Here is a 24,506-nt window from a genome sequence, read left to right as displayed (position 1 = left end):
AGCCTCATTTTTTCCCCCTCCATGCCTGAGTACAGAACCAACACTCGGTAAGAATTTGGCTCTGGGGAGTGCTATGTTGAGTGACAAATGGATGAGGATGAAGGTTTTACTGAAGCGTCTGAACCGCATTTAATTTTCCGTGTTGCTTTATTTGTTCCTTCTAGCCCTCAGGATATTGAATTTTGTGGGCTCCAGTTGGGTCGTTGGTATTTCAGGTCTTTAGTAAGAAGAAACATAATCTGCTTTTCCCGTTAGGATAATATACTCATTTGTATTAAGGGCGGCTTACTCCGAACTGTTTTACATAGTCTTTTTTCCAAATCTCCTGAACGAACACATTTTCCCGTTGAGCACTGGCATTGCTTCAGCGGCCTCCGGTGACCTCCTGGCTTGGCAACCTGCACCCCGCTCCACAGGAACCAAGCCTGGACTCAGCGGGGCCTGGAGCGCCGCCGCCTCTTCAGACCTTCTCTCCCGCTTTCCCTCCCATCACTCGGGATCCAGCTTCCCTCCAGCCGCCTCAGCTATCTGCGACAGCGACAACCCCTCCTCCCTTCCTGAGGCTCCCCCCGCCAGCTCGCCGCGCCAGACAGCGGGTAACCGCCGCCTCCGCTGGGGCATCCCGGCTCCATAGGCCTAGCGTGCTCCAGACACCGGCCTCTCACTGGCCACCGCCGCTGCCCCTCACCCGGCATCCCTCTAGGCAATTGGCCCCCGGCCGTCGCTCGTCATCCTCGGCCTCGCCTCGAGTCCCGCCTCCGTCGCCGGGTCATTTAAGTTTATCACAAATAAATAAATAAAGGAGGAAATAGAAATGCGTAGAAAGTAAAAGCAGTCGGGAGGGGGCGGGGGCGTGGGGAAAAAGGGAGGAGGGGAGGCGGAGTAGACAACCAAACTTGATTGTGTGTGTTGACCAATCACGACTCACCCCAGTCCAGTCTGACGGGCTCTCTCAACCAATAGCCTCCTAACTCTCCGATCACTGAACAACGAGATATGACTGACCTCTCCAGAGTGGGCGAAGGTGCGGCAGAGGGTGGGAAGTGGGAAGACTCTCAACCAATCATCTGTTAACAGTTCTCTGAGCGAAGTTTCCATGATCCAATGTGTGTCTGGGATAGCGGATTGGGCCTCTCCTAGCCCAATCGAAGCTAGTAGAGATGAGGGAAGAGGCAGATGGGGTGGGGACAGGTGAAGGGGAGGAGGAAGAGTGTATTTTGTTTATGGGCGGTAACCTCACGAGGGGCGTCCCATCCTTATTGGCTCATTGAAGCGAAGAGTGGCATGAGGGAAACCCAATAGTAGGAAAAGATAGAGGCTTCGAGCCGTGAGGCGCCCAATGCGGGCCTTCTGCCGAAGAAGTAGGGGCGGGGGGAAGTTTAGGAGTTGAGGAAAGAAGATTAAAGAGCGCGAGGAGGTAACGCCAAAAACTCTAATTTGTTGTGAGGCGGGCGGGACGGGTGTGTGCGTGCCGTGGGGGACGGGGCGTCTGCGAGGCGCTTGGAGTGGGGGGCGGCCGGACGGGAAAGGAGGGGCGCGGGGTGGGGTTGGGGGAGCGAGTTAGAGTGGCGAGCCCGCGGGCCGTTGGTCCGCGGAGCGCGCGCCCCTTCCCCCGGGCGCCCCGCCTCGCTTCCCCCCTCCTCTCAGCGCCCCCCCTCGCGCCGGGCTTTGGCGGCGGCGGCCTCGCCCGACCCCGCGCGGAGGGAGGGAGCCCAGGAGGGTCCCGGCTCCTAGGAGCGGGCGGGGCGTCCCGCAGCTGGAAACGAGTCTTCTGCCTTCTTCTCTCTATTCCCCGCGCCTGGAGTTGCCGCTTCCAAGAAGAGGAGCTGAGGGGGACTAGCCGGGGCTCAGGAGCTACTAGAGGCGCCCGCTTGTCTTCCGCCCCCTCCCTTCTCGCCCTTCCCCGCTTGCCGTGGCTCTGGCGGTCTCTGGAGCGTCTTCTGAGAACTGGGGGGCGGGAGGGGTCCTGGCCCCAGAGCCGCTGGACGCCCCTCCAGACGCCCGAGCTACCGGCCGCCGCCTGCTTCGCTGCTACGACTCTAGAGGAGGGGGCTTGGGAAGGGAAGACACTCCTTTCCTTCTTTCTCTCCTCCTGTGGGCCCCCGTGGAAACATTAAAAAGAAAAGAAAAATACGGTTTTCCATAGCCGAGAGAAATGGTTGGAAGCTTTTGAAAGTTTGAAAGAAATGCACTGTTTTACATTGTCTAATGCATTACTATCTGTGTGGCATTCTGGTCTTTCCCACCACCCGCCCCACGCCCCGCCCCTCTTGAAGCTGTTATCCTTTTTAACGATGCTGAAGAGGCAGGAGGCAGGGATTTTCTAAAAGTTCTATTGATAAACACACTTGCACAAACATATGCTAGGCACACAAACTATAAACATTAGCGGAAAACACAATATGGCGTACAGCTATCCTACCTAGCGCGGTAATCCGCTGATCTCTTAAGGCAGCCCAGTTGAATGGGGTCAGTAGCGGGATGACAGTTCGCCAATAAAAATCTGAATGAAACAGGAAGTAATTTGGAAGCAGCCGGTGGGTTAAGTACTTTATTCAGAATCAGCATTGGCCCAAGATAAGTTGAATTTGTTAAATTTTTTCTAGACATGTGAAAATTGCCTCCACTGCTTCTTAGCATTAGAAAAACCGAAATGTGTTGCTCAAGTGGAGTTTTCTTATCCTGTGGTCATGTGTAAATTTCAGCCAAGAAAATTAACAGACCACTTTTCAAGCAAACTCTGTTCTAAAGTTACTATTCTTGTTGGTATTGAAAGTTTTAAAACGTGAATTATAATGACTGTTTTGTTAAAAAAAAAAAAAATTCTCCAGCTTTACACATTAAATAATCAGTTGTAATTATGCATACGTGCAACAAATAGTTACAATAAACCCTTCCAGCCCACCACATCCCCCGTATAAATTTGATCAGTCCAATTTTGACTAAGTCCTGCACTTCTCTTGTTTATAGGAAAGAACCACAGCAACAATTTACATTATTTTTTTAAATGCCCTTGTTGCTCTTTGTCATTCTTAATCAGTGTATCAAAGTTGATGCACATATAGTACATGGTAATACCATTCACTGTGTCTTCTTGGGAGTAGTCTTGAGAAATTTTCAAGTTGTCCTTGAAAAACTGCTGATGTTACTCATTGTTTAGCTGTCAAGGCTTCAAGAATACATGGTGCTCAAACAGATGAGAAGGAAAAAAAGTGAGTTTTCTAGAAATATAATTAACTGCTCAGTGAGTATAGCAGTTGGGTATTTTTGGCTTTGTAAAATCAGATCTCGTAGACCAGGGGAATAAAGGCCATTTGTTTATGAAATAAGATCAGTTGACAAGTTAACTGGCTACAGCCTCCAAAGCAATACGCCCTTTAATGGTGAGATCCCAGTTTTAACAGAAAGAAGTTTAAGGCTAAAGATTGTCAAATTTTATCCACTTTTAGGAAGAAGTTTTTGTGCTTACCTGTTTAGTTCATTTAAGGTGCCAGTATTTTAAAATTGCTACAGTACCAAGAAACTATATAGTTAATGTGTACACTAGCTACTAGCAAGTGGCTACTGAAAGACTATGAGTTTAAATGAATTACTAGAGGAAAGAACAGTTTACTTGTGAGGGTTATAATTTTGGTGTGTGTATATGATGGGAGGAAGAGAGGCGTTGTTCAGAACTACTAGTTAATGTGATACCAGTGTTGCAAGTGGTCAGCAAGTTTTTGAGGTTCACAAATATCCAGCCAGTCTTGTTGTCAAATTATTTATAACTTTGACTACTGCGTATAAAATCCAAGGAAAAAAAAAAAAGACAAACATTTTAAAATGAATTACTTTTATGTCATTAGTCAGTCTTCAGGGACTTACTTGGGGACTCAGACGGTAAAGAATCTGCCTACAAATGCAGGAGACCCAAGTTCGATCCCTGGGTCAGGAAGATCCCCTGTAGAAGGGACTGGCTACCTACTCTAGTATTCTTGCTTGGAGAATTCCTTGGACAGAGGATCCTGGTGGGCTACAGTCCATGGGGTCGCAAAGAGTTGGACATGACTGAGCCACTGACAGACACAGAGTCAGTCTTCAGGAGACTTTCCAACCAAATTGGAATTCCCAGAAAAAAAATTAGGTCTTTTCAGAAGACTAATAAAAGATACAACTAAGTTCCTGTAGAAGGATCTAAAATTTATAAATGAATTATAATTTATTCCAAATATTTTAGAATAAGTGATAAGAAACTCTTCAGAACATTTGAAATATAGAAGTGTAGCTTAACGGGCTCTAAATTATTCTCTGAAATAATTTGTTTCCGAAATGGATATTTAAATTCATCTAACTGTTCTGGACACTGTTCTAGACACTTGGGATGTAACAGTGAACAAGAGAAAAAATTCCCTGCCCCTGTGGAGTTTTCATTGTAATGTTGCATACATATCGTGTACTTAGATTGCTAGAAGGCTTTTTTTGGATGAAACTTTGAAACCTAGCTGTTTTCTCCTTTAAAGGATCAGGGAGGTGTTCATCAACTGCCAATGATAAGAAAGGAAGACTTTACAGTACTTTATTGCTGATTTGTACCTTTTGTTATTGTCATGAAACATTCTCCATACATTTCAGTAGATCTTTTTAACAGATAGGGTTTTATTTTTAAGCATGCCTTTGAAATAAATAAACTATTACTTTATATTAAAAAAATCTGTGTCTTGGAATTTACTCTGAAATTCCTGTGGAGCTTTTGTCGGCAAATTATGGTAAAACATAATCTAGAATATCTTAATTTTTTTAGTTAGAGTTTGTTTTAAGAATATGTCTGAAAAATCAAGTGCCTAAATCTTTTTTCAGTTTTGGTTTTTATCAAGAGAAGATGGAAATTTGTTGTAATTAATTTATAGGTGACTTTAAAGAGAGAAAAAGAGAGAGGCCTGCAAAAAAATGCTTTGTTATTTAAACCTTTCTTTCAAACTACAAAAGCATTTGATTGGCACTTCTCTGATTTAATAGCCCATTTGTAATTCAAGAGGAACATTACAGAATATTTTAGCATTACTTTAATCATTTAGTCTGTAGGTGTAAAAATCCTAGGTTTCTAATTGAAGGAAACTTGGTACCTGGTTAAGGGAGTAGATTTAGCAATGAGTTTGTTACTTCAAGTAGTGGGTGTCTCACTTTTCCAAAACCTAATTCACAGTTCTCAAATAACAAGTTCTGATTTTCTTATTTTTCTCTAACACAGTGAATTTTATTTTGTTAATCAAATATGAGTTCACACAATCCTACCTCCAGTTCTGTGAAGGGCTTGAATTTCTATACCTACACTAGATCTCTGTGCTAATTTGTAGCTGTAATCAACTCTTTCAGAAAGAGTACATGTTAATACACTTTAGAGAACTTTGAGAGTGCCTGTGGCTATTTGAATACAGACCTGGCATAATCTGAAAGCTATCAATAGGAAGATTTAGGACAAAAAGCAGAGAGTGTAACTAATAGAGTGTATTGTTTCAGCTGAAATCTTTTTTAGAAAGCAAAGATTGGTTGATAGAATGTTAAAAATTAAGAACTTTTTCTAATTCTAGTAAGGATAATTGATCAATGTGTGTTTATGTGCATGTAAGTATATATTTATATGTGATCAGTTTTTGAATAAAGATTTATTTCAGTACTAGATAAATAATTCTAGTCCTGCCTTGTGGTAGGCATTCAAAGTTCCCGGCTGATTTTGTTGAACACACTTTGTTACGTACCAAAACTTTGCTCTGAGCAACAACATAGTAAATTTGTTACGTACCAAAACTTTGCTCTGAGCAACAACATAGTAAATTTTGTGTTAATTTTGACTTAAAATTTATTTTTTGGAACTGTTTTGCTTTGTTTTGGCCATGCAATGCACATGGCTTGTGGGAGTTTATGCCTTAGTTCCCTGATCAGGGATCGAACGCGTACAGTGGAAGCAAGGAATCTTTACCACTGAACTGCCAGGGAAGTCCCAAGGAAGTTTTTCAAAGCATGATTACTAAGCAGCACATAAAATGAATGAAATCTGAAGTGAAGAGTTGTTCTAACCCTGGATCAACATAATGAGATAGTTGCGAGTTTGAAAAAGAGGTATTTCATAAAGTAAAAGATAAAATCTTGACATCTGACAAATTTCAATAGTAATAAAATAATGACTAATTCTATTAATATTCATATTTTTAAGGTAAGTGCAAGTATGTGTACAGTGCATTTTAAGTCAAAATTTGGGGTGTTATTGGCTAGACATGGTCATTTCTTTGCCAGAGATACTAGGCTGTGTAAAGGCTAACCATCTGTCAAGTGATAGAGACAAAGAAAGGTTTAATATACTAGCCTAAAATTTCCACAAACTTGTTTTGAATTGTATTGTCATTTTGTTTTGGCCTTCATATTCTGTGTTGAGTGTGCACTGGGTCAGTCACCCCACTTTGTTTTATGAACAAACTATTTAAGGTCTAGATAAGGTTATTGTCGCAGCTGATGTGATCTCGAGGCAAGATAAAATGTTTTGATTTTGCTTCAGCGTAATAATCAAAAGCTCACAAGTGGGCTACCCATTGGCAGTTATACAAGTGACCTCAAGCACACTTATTTTCACCCACCCATTCTGAATTATGGGTGTCTCAATTCTTTTGCTTTATATATTGAAGCTTCATATTTCAAACCCATTCCTGAGCTATTGGGGGGGATGGGAAGAAGTAGCAACAGGAATCCAGATTGCATGTTTTAGGTGCAATATGGTGAGATGTGAAATTGAAACAGCAGATTGGTGAGAAACTTTAGTTTCAAACAAATATAAACTCGTTTGTTTAGTGAAGTTATACACAAAACAGTAGTCTCTATTGACAGGGCAACTTTTTTTTTTCTCCTAACTTCCACATCATGAAGTCACCATTGTTCTTTGGGCCAGCAATCTGTTTCTGAGGCATCATGTAAGAAAAAGAAGCCCTAATATTGCTGATTGTAACGATATACTTAGATATGCCAGGCCGAGGAATTATTTATAGCAGTGCTAATTATATCAATAAAAATAGCAATATTAATACTGTGAGTGTCAAAATCCATTCTTGACAGTATGAGGTAAACAGAACTATAGTCAAACAAAGCAGGCAGCCTGTCTCTACTGTCAGCTCATGAATATACACTTCAGGAAAAATACACACACAGTTTAGAGAATTAAGTAGACTGCTTTAATCTCTTTTTCAGTTACCTTTGACCTTTTTAAAAAAATGTTTTCTTTTAAATGATATTAAACAATAATTGTTTTCAGTTATTCAAACAATATTAAAAAAACTTGGATTTTTCATTTTGAAATTATTGGCAATCATTTTCTTACTGATCTTTGTTTCTAGAGACTTATTTACTTATATATAGTTCAGTGCTTTATAAATTATCAGAAATTCATTTTCTTTGTACTTCCATTTTGGGGATACAAATTAACATCACAAAAGGAACCTCAAACAATTTACAAAATGAAACAAACCCCATCACTACTATATATGTACCCACAACCAGTAAATCTTTGACTTCCTTTAGGCATTAAAGATACTTCTTACATGGTTTTGATTTAAGAAAGGGTATACATTTTCTTTGTAATTGATATTACTTCTAGTCAGTTTTTGCAGATTTATGTTATTTTAAATTTATTTTCCAGGAATATAAAATCAAGTGAGAAGTCATTAAGTCCAGTGGTTTTTAACTTGAGGGGACAACATCTAACTTATTGGCTAATCTCTCATATGTTACACTGAATTCTCTTTTTACTGCACTTTGTCAAAAATTTCAGATGTAGAGTTTGGAAAGATTGTTCTAGATCTCGTGCTACAACTAACTAGTTGTATGATCTTAGGCATGTTACATGATCTGTTTGGATACCTTCGCTTCCTTCATCTTCAGGGTCTCTTTCTGTTCTGTGAGTGTGTTTTTTTGATACTTGAATCTTTATTTATCTTCAGACAATGTGACTAGATGTGATGTGCAGAGGGGCACAGGAAAGAGTATATATAAAATATTTGTCTTTGCCTTTTACTTCCAGCCCTGGATAAAAGTTTCATTTTAATGATACTTGCTTTTAAATATAGTATAAATGTACAAGTTTAAGAGCCACAATATTAAGTACTGATAATCTTTTATGGTTGGTAACTATAATAAGTCTATTAGTTTACATAAATTTTTACCAGCTCACCTTCACTCAAGTAGATATATTGGTAATATAATTTATAAACATGATTCTTTGCATTTCACTCTGCATAAGTTGCTTAAGTGGAGAAAGGTAATAACAGAATGAATTATCTCAGAGTCATTTTCTATATCTGTAAAATATATAGATAGATACATTTGAAGAAAGAAGATTAACTTGGTTTTTGTGCTATTTTAAAGCAAACCATAAATAAACTGAGTAATGAGGGGCCATCTCCATATAGACCTTATAAAACTGGTAATTCTTAACTGCTGCATTTGATTTTTGAGTCTACACTGTACCCACCCAGGGACAGATTTACACAGGAAGGACAGTGAGATAGACAAAGGAAGTTGACTCTATTTTGATGAAGAATAGTGGGACGAATTTGTGTTAGAAAAGACTGCAACTATTGTGCTGTCATATACAGAAACAAACTGCAAACAATTTTTGAGTACCTACTTGTAGGCATTTGTTTAATGATGACCTTAAAGTTTTCATTTAGAATTTCATTCTCAATTTCTTGTTGATTGACTCATACTCCTTTGGCTGGTCTGAGTGTTAGTGAGAGGGTCAAAACCTTCAAACCATTTACCTGTTCACAAATGGAAGCAGCTATCTGGAGAAAGCTATATAATCTTTGGTTCGTCTCCCTCTCATACACCTATCCATTAACTTGATATTCTTGGTTCTGCTCTTAACATTTTATAAATTACCTTATAGACAGAACATACAATAAACTCAACAATGTACTAGGCAATGCTAAGCTATTTGGGGGACTTCCCCAGTAGCTCAACAGTAAAGAATCCACCTACAATGCAGGAGACACAGGAGATGCGGGTTCAATCCTGGGTTGGGAAGATCTCTTGGAGGAGGGTATGGCAGCCCACTCCAGTATTCTTGCCTGGAGAATCCCCTGGACAGATAGGAGCCTGGTGGGGCTACATAGGGTTGCAAAGAGTCAGACACAACTGAAACGAATGAACACCCAACTATTTGGGAGAAATAAAAAAAAATTTACCATAGTGCAGAAAAGGTGCTATGAGTACTTCAATGCATGCAAGTAAGGGAGAAAAAGGAGATATTTAGAAAGGTGGCTTATTTTAGAATAGAAGCTAACTGAAACCCAGTTCGTGTATTGAGGGATTAACGTAGACCCTTTCCTAACGGCACTGGTATGAAAGATACTAGCAAGCTTATTGACTGTAAGCATAGTGAGAAGAAAACAAAATGCATTCTGTTCTTCTGCTAAACAATGATAACAATAACAACTACAGTAGCCAACATTTATGAGCACTTACTCTGTACCAGACATTGGTTACATCTGCATTTTTTGAGAGAGATACTGTTATTATGTCCTTTTTAAAGATAAACTAAAGCTCAGGAAGGTTAGGTGACTTCTTAAAAGTCACAGAGCTAGAATATAACAGCTGGAAATGCAAACGCAAGTCCAGCTCCAGAAAATCTAAGGTCTTAATCACCCCTCGTCATGCCCCTTCTGGGACCATATTCACTGAATACCCGCCCTGATTAGTACTGATAATTTTATTTCAAGAGAGACATAGTGGATTTGGAGAAGGTTCCAGAAAAGGGCACAATGTAAAAGAGCTGTAAATGGGAGGAAAGTTTGCTGTGCTAAAGTTTGTTTTTAAAATTTAACTTTTCAGTCTAGAAGTACAGATCCTGAGAGCGAATTTGTCTGAAGGTTTTAACAGTGGATGGACCGGGTGGCTGCTGCCTGATTTGTTTGGATGCAGCATTGGAGCTGGGTAGCATATTAAAGCAGATGGAAGAAAAACATGAATAGAAGCAGGTCAAAGGACGCATTAGATACTGGGAGTACTGGGAAGGCAGAGGTCAAACAGGAGACCTAACTTGAACAGGTTGAGGAACCAAGAACTGGGATCATACAGAAAAATAAAAAGGGTGAGGCAGAATAGAAACAGAATATATTGAAAACTGTATATATATAAACTGACTATATATAAGTCAGTAGGATTTATCAGTAGGATTTATTATTTAGGATGCCTTCAGTAGGAAGGCATCAATGTTTTTGTTGTTTGAACCCCTGTATTTGTATTAGAACCAACAACTGGTTTACATAGGGGCCACCTAGAGTTTGGTATACAAAGGCTGCTATGGTTTTGGCACAAAAAGCATGATCATCAATACTAACTTAAAATTAGCCAGTAAATTTAGATGCATTACCGAGAAATGCAGTTTAGCACAAAAGCCTATATGGTAAAACCTGAGAATAGCTGTCATTTATTGAGTACCTACCATGTGCCACTCAATTCTGAAGTCACTATTTCTGAAGGGCATTTATAGTACATGTTTTTGTCTGCTGTCCAGTTTTTAAATATGAGAAAACACCTGTTAGCTTTGCTGGGGATTTGATGAGTAAAACAAATTAAATTATAGCCTAATTTTATTTCATTTCATTTTGTAATTTAGCTTATGATGTCTCCTCATATTCATGGAGCCTGGCTCTAGCAGACTTAAGGTGGAATAGAGTCTAGACTCCTCTAAGTAACAGTAACTTTTCCTTCATTTGTTGCTATACCAAAAGAAAGGTTCAATTTTTTTGATAGGATGAATGCATTTCTATTGGAATAATAGGTTCAGATGATCAGTGCAGGCAAAGTTAGTATATGTGAGTCTGGATTATATATATGATTGCCTGCATGAGTTAATGAAAAGGGAATTGTATAAGCTTTTAAAGTGATTTTTTTTATTTAAAATAATTTTAATGACATCAAACCAAATATAGATAGGTATACCTGAATGCATACTCATACCCTTTTTCTACAAGGTACTGGAGACTAAAGTTTTTAAGAGGTAATATTCATTGTTGAGCTATATTACATATATATGGTGGGGCAGACTCAATAAATAATGGAAGAGCTACACTATCACTTATGTGTCTTTAGTTTTCCTTATGACAATATCTCTGATATTTTCTTCGGACTCTCATTTCTAGTGCATTAAGAAATATACTACAATATACATTTGTATGTTTCTAATACAATATACTGTGAAGTTAGAAAGATAATCAACATTCAGTTTATGTGTGACATCTTTCCCTGTCAAGTTTATTGTCATTGGTTCTCTTTTGTTCTTATTCTTTTGACATCCTGTAGTACCTAATCTTTTTAACAACTGTGTTGTTTGCATCTTACTTTCCCTTTATATATCTGACCCTTAGAGAAATACCTTTGAAAATTCATCCTCTCAGTAATCTTTCTTCTAGCAAAGGTTTGAGAACGAGGCAATGTTATGATAAAGGGGTGATTTGAGCTGAAAAATGAACAGGATTCCAGACCTTTCTGATTCAGGTATTTCAGCAGTTGTTATAAAGTGAATTGCCAGAGTATATAAAACCCCAAAATAAATGGTTGGCCTTTTTCTGTAATTTCATGTTATGCATACCTCTGTTTCTATTATTTGTGTAATGATCAATTTTATTATGCAGAATTGGATGCATCCATTCTTTGACATTCATCACCTGAAAAGATAGCATTCAGATTTATACTACACTGAACTGCAGATCCTTAAGGGCAGTACCATATTTTATTAATTTGTGAAGCCATATTGCTTAGCACAGTCCCTGACACATTGGAGGATTCAGTGTTGATTAGACTCTTTTCGTAACTTTCCTGAAAGATTACTTTGATCCTTGCTTACCAGGTTATCATTCCTTATTTTCTGTTGACTGGTTCAAATTTAGCATTGTTCCAGTTGTTATCACCTAATACAGGCTTTCTCTGTACTTTTCTAAGACCCAAATATTTTTACACATGTTCATGATTTTCTATCCTTTTAGATACTTAATGAAATTCTGTCATGGCAGAAGTTCCAATAAAAAATTGTATTTACCGTGATTCAGAAAAGAAATAGATATGGCCCATCAATGGTAAAGCAAATCTACTACAATCAATTCAGGATATTGTATTGAATAGAGTACACAGAATTACATTACCTAGTGATTCAAGGATGAAATCCAAATTTCATATCCTATATGATTCCTATCTGGATAGTAGAACAAACAGTCCAGAGTATTTTTTTTTTTTTTGCACTTAATAGATTGTAATGAGATTTTTAGCATTTTATATGAGCTTCCTAATTCTTAAAAAACATAAGTTCATAAAATTTCACACAGTTATAAAACAGAGTTTTAGATTATTTTCCCTTATTGTGTTTAGAAGTCTAGTCCAGTGAAACACTTTAATGTTCTTGATATATCCTTAGCTCTTCTAGAAAGCAGAAAAGGTGATTGGGCTATGAACAATATGGAGGGTAGTGTCATGTAAGTCGCTGTGTAGGATGGATGTTTAATTCCTATATAACAACTGACCTGCTTTTTCATGTTTATAAGACTTGCTAGTTAAACAGTGGGAAACTTAACATGACTGGCCAAAGTTGTAGTTTGTCTTTCTGCTAACTGAAACAGCAGCCCATTGATTTGAAGTTGTTTCCAAAACAAAAGATAATTATGTCCTAGAATAATTAAAACTGGGATTTCATTAAAGTGTACTTCAAGTGATTAATAACTGTAGTGTTTTTTTGGAATTTGTATCTAAGAACATAAAGAGAGCTTATTGCCATTTTTATATATTCAAGAGTATACTTTGTGAGGGAAGTATTGATTCTTGGGAATCATTATAACAAAGTCCCAGATAACTCCAGATTCATATGTGCCCCCAACCCCCCACCATCAATATTTTTAAAATTAAGGATTCAATAAACAACTTGACCTACGTATGGCAATCTTCTCCTTCACTTCCAATTCCTGACTTTCAGTATCAAATCGCTACTGAGATCTGTGAACAATCGCCATGACACCTGGGACAGAGAAAAACTGCTTTGAAGGTTTTCTTCCTTCAGCTGGGCAAGCAACTAGAGAACAGTACTGGAGTTCAGGGATAAAGATCAGAAAACTGTAGACACTGTAACCAAGAGTGTGGGCTTTTCAGAGGTCTGTGAACCACTATGAGAAAAGGTTAATTTTTGCCTGTTTTATATATCCAAGTCTCTCCAGCTAGCTAAAAAGTCAAAGTAGCTGAGTGCACTGGCTGAGTTTTCTCTGTCCCCGAGGCTGAAAGAAAATTCAAAATAAGGCAACGGTGATCTACCTCCTCATGACCTGGCAAGGAATTGGTAGACTGTCTACATTTCTTTTCTCCAAGTGTTAACACTTGTGCCATTTAGGATACTCCAACAGCCAGACCAGAGCTCCAGTGAGATATCAATAAAAAATAACAATCCTTTTTAAAAGAACCTACTAGTAAGGGAGAGAGGAAGATCAGGCAGGAAAATTAAGAGTACCTACTCTAAGCAACTAGTAATGTTGGCAAAGATAAATGAAACCTGAATTTTGAAATATAGTAAGAGCACTTAAGGAAATACAAATACAGAACAAAGAAGAATTTCAGATACTAAGACAAACATATCTCAGTTGAGTGACTCGGTGGAAAAATCAGAAGAGAACGTGATCACTGTTGAAATGTGAATCAGTGAACCGAAAGACCAAGTATGAGATATCAAAGTACATAGCACAAAAATAAAACATGATGAAAATCTTGATGAGACTCCAAGGATGAGTCTTGGAGGATAGTTTAGAAATCAAAGTGTGAATAGTAGGAATTACAGAGGGAGAAATAAGAACAGAAAGAGGAGAGGTATAATTAAATAATAGAAGAAAATTTCTTTGTGTTTCAGAAATATCAGAGTCTGTAAACTGAAAGGGTTTATTGATTTATGGTCTTGGTTGAAAGATAAGGCACACTTTGGCATGTCCTGATAAAGGTTCTGAACTCTAAAAATTGAAGCATAAACTCCCAAGTAGAAAGAACAAGTTTCTCCTATACAGGGGTAAAATATTAAAGTTATCTCTAAACTTTGTATCTCTAACACAAGAAGCAAGAAGATAGTGGAATGACATTAACGGATTGCAAAAGGAAAATGACTACAGGCCAAGAATTTCAGTGGCCAGAAAGTTGTCATTTGCTAGTCAAGGTGAAAGAAATACATTTAGGGAAAACCAAAAACTTAGAACATATGATTATTATTCCTTAAGACCTGAGGATAAATTATAAGCAAACAACAAATGAACCAGGGCATAGATTTCCAAATGAAAAGCAAAAGAAATAATGATGAATAATGAACATTTACTTATAATTGTGTGTGTGTTGTGTATATAATTTCATTTAAAAGATAGATGGTTTGTTGTTGTTGCTCAGTCACCCAGTTGTGTTTAACTCTGACCCCATAGACTGCAGCACACCAGGCCTCCTCGTCCCTCACCATCTCCCAGAGTTTGCCCAAGTTCATGTCCTTTGCATCAGTGATGCCATCCAGCCATCTCATCTGCTGACACCCTCTTCTCCCTCAATCTTTCCCAGCATCAGGGACTTTTCCAGTGAGCTGGCAGTTGTATCAGGTGACCCAAGTACTGAGCTTCAGCATCAGTCCTTCCAGTGAATATTCAGGGTTGATCTCCCTTAAGATTGACTGGCTTGATCTCCTTGCTCTCCAAATGACAGGAGTCTTCTCCAGCACCACAGTTCAAAGACATCAGTTCTTTGGCATTCTGCCTTTACGATGCAGCTCTCACAACCATATGTGACCACTGGAAAGAACATAGCCTTGACTATACGGATGTTTGTTGGCAGAGTAATGTTTCTGCTTTTCGACACACTGTCTAGGTTTGTCATAGCTTTCCTGCCAAGAAGCAGTTGTCTTCTGATTTCATGGCTGCAGTCACCATCTGCAGTAATTTTAGAGCCCAAGAAGAGAAAATCTGTCACTACTTCCATCTTTCCCCCTTTTATTTGCCATGAAGTAATGGGGCTGGATGCCATAATCTTAGTTTTTTTTAGTATTTTAAGCCACCTTTTTCTCTTTCCTCTTTCACTCTCATCAAGGGGCTCTTTAGTTCCTGTTCGCTTTCTGTCATTAGAGTGGTATCATCTGCACATCTGAGCTTGTTGATGTTTCTCCCACCTGTCTTGATTCCAGCTTGTAACTCATCCAGTTCAGCATTTCTCATAATGTGCTCAGTGTATAGTTTAAATAAAAAGGATGACAACAGACAGCCCTATCATATACCTCAATTCTGAACCAATCAGTTGTTCATAGATGGTTCTAACAGTTGCTTCTTGACCCACATTAGATTTTTCAGGAGGTAAGTAAGAAGGTCTGGTATTCCCATCTCTTTAAGAGCTTTCCACAGTTTGTTATGATCCACACAGGCAAAGGCTTTTAGTGTAGTTGACGAAACAGAGGTAGATGTTTTTCAGAAATTCCCTGATTCCCAGAAATTCCTCCTTGATCGAATATGCCAGCGAATGTTGGCAATTTGATCTGTTTCCTCTGCTTTTTTTAAACCTAGGTTGAACTTCAGGAAGTTCTTTGTTTTCATAATGCTGAAGCCTAGCTTGTAAGCTTTTAAGCATGACCTTACTAGCAAGGGAAATGAGTGCAGTTGTCTGATGGTTACCCTTCTTGAGAATTACTAGATAATAGTAATAAAATAGACAATTTCAGATTTTTGAAATAAGCATCATATTTATATAAAGAAAAATTTTAATGTATTAAACTAATCAAAACTTAGTTGATGGAGGGAGTAAACAGGAGAAATGTAAAAGAGGGTGAAAATGAGTGGTAGGACATAAGAAGAAAGGAGAAAATGAAGAGAGAGAAAAGCGAGTGTATCCTAAACATGTTATTAATTTAGGAGAAAGAGCTGGGGAATAGAACTCTTCCTTAGAGTAGAGAAAGGGAAGATTAGCATGATAGAACATCCTTTAGAACTTTCCTAGCAGCAAGGAAAAAAGAATGCAGAGCCGCTTGTTTAAACAAAAAAAATGCCGAAAAGGGAAATAAGAGAACAATAATGTAGGATAAGAAATAAATATAATTGGAAGATATAAAATTAAGCACATTATTATATTTAATGTAATGGACTGAATTCTTCCATTAAAAAAGATATTGAATTAAAAAAATAAGCCACTCAGATTTTATTACAAGAATACCTATGTCAAAATTATAAAGAAATGTTGTTTGTAAAGTGGTGAACATAAAAAATATCACAAAGTCAAACAAAAGGAAAATAGGAAAATATAAGTTGACAGCATTGTTATCAAAAGGGGCACTGTAATGATAAAAGGCATAGTTCATGAAGAAAATAACCACAGAAGTTTGTATACAGCACGTTTATTTACAGTAGATAAATATGTACAGTAGAAACTCAGAAAGATCTAGACAGCTCTGTTAAACATCTGTGAACAACGATTAAGAGAAATGGAATAATATAACTCTGAAACAATATATTTATAGAATATGATATTCTTTAAATATTTTTAAATATCTCTGTGCTTGGCAACAAAGAAAACTATAAATTTTAGAAAGCAGAGATTTTGCAAGCACATCCTCTGATTATGTTAGGATAATTAGAATTTTAGAAGTTTATTTAAGAAGTGACAAAATTATTATTTCGAAATTAAAGAAAACACCCCTGTAGAACTCTTGGATAAAGAAGAAATCATTTGGAAAACAGTGAAAAGAAGAATATGTAGAAACCTGTTGAAAACAGCTGAAGAGGTTGTCAGAAGAGAGTTGACAGCCTTAAATGCCTTCGTTATTAAGAAAGCTGGAAAATAAAGGATTATGTAGTAACTTTAAGAAAGTAGAATAAACACTAATATAAGAGAATAAAAGAAAATTAATTTTTTAAATATGAAATTAATGAAATGCCAAACAAAATGTAATAAAAATCAATTTTTAAAGCTGGCTCTTTGATAAAACTAATACAATATGTAATCTCCTTGTGAAGATGAAAAAGCAAAAAAAAAAAAAGAAATGAACCAATAATTAGCACTCTGAAGTGGAAGAGAACTGAAAGCATATGTTCACATAAAACTTGTACACAATGTTCATAGCAGTGTTATTCATTATAGTGGAAAAGTGGAAGAAGCTCAACTCTCTATCAATTGATAAATGGATAAACAAAAATGTGAAAGTGAAATTTGCTCAGTCATGTCCGACTCTTTACGACTCCATGGAATTCTCTAGCCAAAATACTGAAGTGGATAGTCTTTTCCTTTGGCAAGAGATCTTCCCAACCCAGGGATTGATTCCAGGTCTCCCTCATTGCAGGCGGATTCTTTACCAGCTGAGCCAGGCTTCCCTTGGGTATATGTATACAACAGAGTGATATATGTATACACTAGATTAGTAGTTAGCCATAAAAAGAAATGACGTATTGGTACACGCTACAAAATGGATACAACATAAAAACACTATGCTAAATGAAAGATGTCAGACACAGAAGTCCACATACTGTATGAGATCATTTATGTGAAATTTCTGAAATCGGCAAATGGTGCTAGTGGTAAAGAACCTGCTTGCCAATGCAAGACATGTAGGAGACATGGGTTCTATCCCTAGGTCGGGAAGATCCCCTGGAAGAGGGCATGGCAACCCACTCTAGTATTGTTGCCTGGAGAATTGCTTGAACAGAGAAGCTTGGTGGGCTATAGTCCATAGGGTCACAAAGAGACACAACTGAAGCAACTTAGCGTGCAGCATGTTCAAAATCCCATTTACGCTTTTTAATAAAATTAAGTACATTTGGCTATACATGTATGAAGATATTAAAATGTTTAAAAGTATTATGACTACTTTTGTTTGTGGTAATGATTTTATATTTCTGAGTATTGGCACCAAGGATTTTTTTTTTTTCTTTACATTTGTAGTTTATTTAATTTTGTGTCACATGCTACTAGAATTTTCTACATGTTCTGAAAAATCTTTAGATAAACACACACACACACACACACACACACACTCTGGAGAAGGAAATGACAATCCACTCCAGTATTCTTGCCTGGAGAATCCCATGGGCAGAGGAGCCTGACTAGCTACAGTCCATGGGGTCGCAAGATTTGGACACGACTTAGTGACTAAACCACCACCACCACCACCATATATATATTTGCATATTTGATTTTAGGCCTCTTGACATATCCATAATAGAATGTATACTGATGAAGCTATCAAAGCTTCAAACAACAGTGGGATCTATGGAAGGTGTGAATACATTTAATTGCTCGAAGTTTAAGATGAGTCTCCAGAAAATGCTGGTCACTAAGGGAAATTCTTTATTTAGGTATATGTCCTGATATCCTCTTTTTAGTGTAGAGATGTTCGTGTTTTGTGGGAAGCCTGGGCCTTCATCACATCTGGACTTGATAATAATGTTGCACGGTGTTTTGACTTAATAAATAGCCTTGGACAGCTAAACACAGCTGTATAATATGTTGTTATATTTCATTAGAAACTCTCCCCTTGTAATTTATAGCTGCATTTAACAGTGCCTATAGCATGGATACTTTAAATAAATAGTAAAAGCTTTATCATCTTTTAGTAACCAGACACAAGTTGTGCCATTGGCTAATTTTGGGTGTGCGTGCAACTGTCAGGAAATACTTATATTATGATTTGTGGTTGAAAATAATGCTACAAAGGAGTAAAACCATTTACATTATTGAAGAAACAGGTATAATCTTAATACTATAGAAACTATACTGTGCTATACTATTAAGAATACTTAGATTCTGTTTTGGAAAAAATGGAGTGGATGGACTTATTTCTCTAAGTCTAATTAAATTATACTTGACACTTTCCAAGACTACATTCTCATTTAAAATTTGTCTTGCCCCAGTAATTTTTCCATAAATATTCTTGCTATTTTGCTAGTCTAATTTCCTTCAGTTTCTCTGCTATTCTTCCAATAGTGGAAAGTGTTAGTCACTCAGTCATGTCTGATTCTTTGCGACTCCATGTGTAGCCCACCAGGCTCCTCTGTCCATGGAATTTTCCAGGTAAGAATACTGGAGTGGGTAGCCATTCGCTTCTCCAGGGGATCTTCCCAACCTAGGGATTGAACTTGGATCTCTTGCATTGCACGCAGATTCTTTACTGTCTTGAGTCACCAGGAAAGCCTCTCCAGTAGTGGAGACAATATTGTAAGAAAGTTGACAAGATAGATCCTAAAAGAGATACCAGTCTTTCTCTGCATTTCTTTAAATAGACTTTATTCAAGGTCAGTGGTAGAAACAACCTGAATTAGTCTTTTTGATATTCCCTGTTTTAATTAATGAAGTCATTCTAATCATTATATTTGTACTTTCTATTGAAAAAAAGTGAAAGTCACTGAGTCGTGTCCGACTCTTTGCAACTCCATGGACTGTAGCCTGCCAGGCTCCTCGCTCCATGGAATTCTGCAGACCAGAATACTGGAATGGGTAGCCAGTCCCGTCTGCAGGGGATCTTCCCAACCCAGGGATTGAACCCGGTTCTCCTGCATTGCAGGCGAATTCTTGACTGACTGAGCCACCAGGGAAGCCCATACTTTCTATTTGTGTTTTGATTATCTTATCAAATATGAAGTTACCAGTAATTGTAATGGATATATTTTTATTATATCTCTTCGCTTTTGTCTAGCAATGCTAGTGTTACTAGAGCAGAAGTTTTTAGAATACTTTGTATGCATACTTAGATGCATATGTCATTGTCAGTCATCTTTTAATTCTGTTCTTTTCTCTCTCCTTTCAAAAAATTTTCTAGCCACCAATGATTATTCCCCCAAAAGCAACTTTGATAGGAAGTTGCAAGGAAGTCTTCAAGTAATCAATTGATCTCGGCTCAAGAAACAAAGTGATTATCCCTTAATTCCTTTTTTTTAATTAAATTTTTTATTGGAGTATAGTTGATTTACAATGTTGTGTTAGTTTCTGCTATACAGAAAATTGAGTCAGTTATACGTGTATCTACTCTTTCTTAGATTCTATTCCCATATAGTCATTATAGAGTATTGAATATTATCCTTAATTCTTAATATTCTTTCAGTTTCTTCTTCTCAGGAAAGAAGTTTCTTTCACTTCTAAGTAAATCCTGAATACAAGTTCTTTATATGTTCTAGATACTAATTCTATTTCTTCTGCTACCTTATAGCTTATCCTTTCATTTCCTATAGGATATTCCAGTAAATAGAAAATATGTCATCATACTTAGCAATATTTTCTTTTATGGTTAGTGCTTTTTCTTTCTTTTGCTAAATCATACTCTGAAGTTGATTTTTGTATATTCTATATGGATCAAAGGTTAGGTTTCTTTCTAAATGGATACAAAATTTTACAGCTTTGTTTAATAAATGTTCTGGCCTTTTGCTTTGCAAGAGTCCATATAAGTGAAGGTCTGTTTATAAACTTTCTTTTCTGTGATCTTGATAGATTTGACCATCCCTGTGCTCACACATTTTCTTAATTTCTGGAACTTTATAATATGTTCTTTTGTGTGATAGGGAGAATTCATCTTTTTAGTTCTAGCATTCCTTAAATGTCAGACTCCCTCTACCCAACTAAAATTTAATTTAGAAGCTATATGCTTCATTCTTTATGTATACAACCTAGTTATCAATGCATAATTTTTTAAATATCTTCAAGTTTATCCAAAGCATTTCTTACAGTAATGCTTATTTTGGCTTGCAGTTTGTTGATAAAGCCAGCCTATGAAACTTAAAAGCAAAAAACAATAAAATACAATGCCAATCTTATAGTATTCAAGCTAATTCAACTTGAATACCACTCCAAATTCAGTTATTTATTTTAGGATTCCAAGTTGATATCATAATTTCTTAATTTAAGGAAATAAAAATGTATACTACTCACTTAAAATTGCTTTTGGGAGTATTTTTGTGTCTAAATATAAGTTACCCCATGGAATCTCATCCATTTTAAACTGTCTTTAATATCGCCAAATGCCAGACAGTGTTTAAATATTTAGCATTTTTTAGCTCATGGGTTCCTTGCAACTCCATGAGATAGTTAATATTGTTAATCTCCACTTTACAGATGAGTAAACAAAGGCTAAAAGATGTTAAGCAGCTTGGTAGCTCACTTATTAGCGATTCAGATGGTAAGTCCAGGTAGTTCTAAGGAGTGTTTCCTTGTGAAAACTTCATTGAGCTATCCTTCAACATAACTAATTTTATGATGATTAAATACCTCAGCCTTCTTTTGTTTTGCCTTAGCACCGACTATTTTTATTCAGGAGAATCATTTAAACATTAACATCAAAGTCATCTTGAGAGATAATAGAAGATATATGTATATATGTGTGTGTGTGTGTGTATGTATATATACATATATATGTGTGTGTATATATATATATAAAAGATATACATATATATATTGCAAACATATATAAGCTTGAAAAAGTATGTAAAATTGTCTTAGAAATGAAAGAATGGATGTATAGTTACTGGTTTTGAGTAATAGGTTGATTGTGTATGTGACGTGGCATTGGATCTCAGGTCATATTTAGCTTTGGCTAGTGGAACCTCCCTCATTCATTTGCCTTTTCCCTTCTCAGATGTCCAGAGCTTGTATAGTGGTATCTTTGTCAGGACTGACAAGTATTCTGCTTACTGTTTCTAGTAAAGACTCACTCTTGACAATTTAATCTGCCTACATTCTTAATCCTTTGTTTTCTTGAATGCTTCTTTTGTTTTCTCTTCTGTGTCTATTTTGATTTTTAAAGTAAAAATATACAATAAGATAGGTAAATAATATGTTTTACTAATAAGTCACATATTGAAATATATTCAACTGTTAATGCGCTATTCTTGGTATTAGTATTTGTTAAATTATGTGATATGTAGATGTTAAGAAAAGAGTTTTCTGTGGGATGGAATGAAAATAGGTGCTCACAAAAATATTAAGAGATTGTGACAGAGAGCTGATATATGAGACTCCTAATTTTTGTACTGTGTGCTGACCAGATATCTTAAGGGGACATGGATTTAAAGAAAGTAGAGGAAAGACTCCTCACTGACCTGGAGTGGCTGCAGTAGGGAGAGGTGTATGATGGCACAGCATACAGAAGTAGCCTGTGACCAAGAAACAAGTTAGAACTTTATGGAAAATCAGGTATGTTTTCCACAGTGATTCGAATTTTGAGATAAATTGCTCGGCCCTGACCTTTTAATTGATATGGTTTTGCCTCAAGAGTGGGTGTTCAATATTGGAAATCAGTGTGTAGAGAAGTCAGAATTTAGAAGTAGTAGTTGGAAAGTGATCTAGCTTTGTGAACGTAGGCTAGTGAAAAGCTGATTGCAAGCAGGGGATGGGCACTGAGATACTTGCAAGGTATAGAAATATATTACTCAGACTGTACAGCAATTGTAGGAATGTGTGGTCAGAAAAAGCAAAGAGTAGATCAATGTGTGAATGATCTTTATAGACAACTGTTTATTGAAAAAGTAGGCACTTAGACATTATGGAACAGCAGGGCACATAAAGGCATTACAGAATTGTGATACCTTTTGAATGAATTAAAATCTGTGGAAAACCAAGGATATCCCCAGAGATATAGGATTGTACATAGATGTAATTTAACTTAACTTACATGCAACATAGGAAGGAATATGTTTAAGGCAATTTTTCTAAATTTAAGAGAAAATGGAGAGCAAGAGATACCAAAATGCTAACATTTTGTAATTAATATAGAAGAAAGAATGCATCTCTGTTCACTGGATTTGTAATTTAAAGTCAATCAGAAGGATGTAAATTTGAGAAAAAGAATGTTTATTTGATATTTAGATTTGCGCTTTAAAACTTAGGTTGTGCCTTGCTAGTTATTTCATTTTAACTCTTCTTTCCCCATCATCTCTGATCTCTACCTGCTAATTTTTGCCTTTTGTTTCATGATGAAAACTGAGACAGTTAAGCATGACATTGTTCACATAATCTTTTCAGTGAAGATGTTTTAGATATGCTTATATTTGCTGCATAACCAGCTTCTAATGGTCTCAACCTTCAACAGTTAGACAGGAAATTTAGGCGAGATTTTTATTCTCCAATGTCTAGAAAACTTTATTAAGATTACAAAAAAGATCAATGAACTTGCCAAAGTCACTTTATATTCTAATTTAAAATTTCAAAATTTAAAACTGGGAATGCTTTCTCAAGCACAGAAAGCGACTTAATGGGAAATAGAATGTTTTATTATAAAAACTTTGAGCTTTCACAATAAACTGAGACTTGGTGACACTGAAGTTTTGCAAATAGTACAGATTGTTATTTCTATAGATGTTTATTAGATATGTGAATTCAAACATGATGAAATTAATCTTTATGTTCCTCAAAGATAAGCCCATCTTTAGAAACTATAATCTCAATGAACCTTTATAATCGTTCTTGCCCTATACTTCTTTGTGTCAAACTAAAAAGTTGGAAACTAATTCTTTAAAATACCCTCCTTCCTCATAGACAATAGTTTCATTGATTGTCAAATAACATAGCTAAGCTATCCCACTAACATATTTTCGCTGTTATCATCTTTGCCTCTTGTATTTATTTGCCTTACAGTCTGGAATCTTTCTGGTTCAAGTCTCAATGAATAGCAGACTGAAAATATTGCTTCCATCCTTTCTTTTTCCTTTCCCTAAAGATGGTTCTGTTCTTCATCTTAAATTAGTTCAGTCACTACAAGAAAAAAAAATGCAAGCAGTAGGTAAAATATGAAAGGTAAAGTGTGAATTATTAGAAGTTCTAATGGGTAGTTATTCTATTACCCATTAGAATGGGTAAAAGAGAATTCATTCATTATATACTATTTTTGTGTGATTCAAATTTTTTATAATAAAAATATTTTTAAGTGCAATCAGAATAATAAAAAATAAACTCAACCAACTGATGGGTTTGTTACCTAGTTTTAAGTAGACATGAATTCAGGGAATTTCAGGGCACAGACTATAAAATTGACCTTATCTCAGCAGATTATAATTTTATGTTTTAATTTTATGTTTTAATGTGGTCAGTCCAGGCTTTAAAGCTACTTTGTATTACTATGTTAAAGGCAAAAGCTCAGGTCTGAAACTACAGAGAAGTCTGCATCACTTCCCATTAATTTTGAAGTCTCATTTACTTTTAAATCTCATTAATTTACTTATAAATCTCATTTAATCTCTTTATTTTCTAGTTAAAGCTGTTTTTAAATTGTGCCTATTCTATGCCATAACAGATAAGATACTTGAGTCTGACTGAAAGATTTTCCATTTTGTTATCAATACTTTTTTCTTTTTTTTTCCTTCAGTGTACTAAGTTATTGCCTTAAGGCAAACAAGTTTCATTGTGTCAGTGTGTCATAGTAGAAAGAGCATTGGATTAGGAGTCATGCTTTCCCATAGACTAGCTTTATGACTCTGGACATTTAACTTACTCCTTAAAAGTTTCTAATCTTAAATCCTCTTTAATTT

At 36.5% G+C, this 24,506-nt stretch overlaps 1 protein-coding gene across 7 annotated transcripts in view; it reads left to right on the top strand.

Annotated features, from left to right (window-relative positions):
* The first annotated feature begins 1,357 nt into the window (after positions 1-1,357).
* Positions 1,358-24,506, top strand: part of ZBTB20 (zinc finger and BTB domain containing 20) — an 858,187-nt gene continuing 835,038 nt past the window's right edge. For 3 of the 7 annotated variants that reach the window (XM_065942523.1, XM_065942509.1, XM_065942518.1), the window contains exon 1: positions 1,362-1,417. The gene's annotated coding sequence lies outside the window, so the exon portion shown is untranslated. Of the gene's footprint in view, positions 1,418-7,855; positions 7,919-24,506 lie in introns of all 7 variants that reach the window. The other 4 variants (XM_065942515.1, XM_065942514.1, XM_065942516.1 and 1 more) reach the window with 4 other exon arrangements.

Source organism: Muntiacus reevesi, chromosome 8 (assembly GCF_963930625.1).
Source record: "Muntiacus reevesi chromosome 8, mMunRee1.1, whole genome shotgun sequence".
Lineage (NCBI taxonomy): Eukaryota > Metazoa > Chordata > Mammalia > Artiodactyla > Cervidae > Muntiacus > Muntiacus reevesi.
The sequence above is the reverse complement of the archived record's forward strand: the minus strand, read 5'-3'. Positions and strand labels throughout refer to the sequence as shown.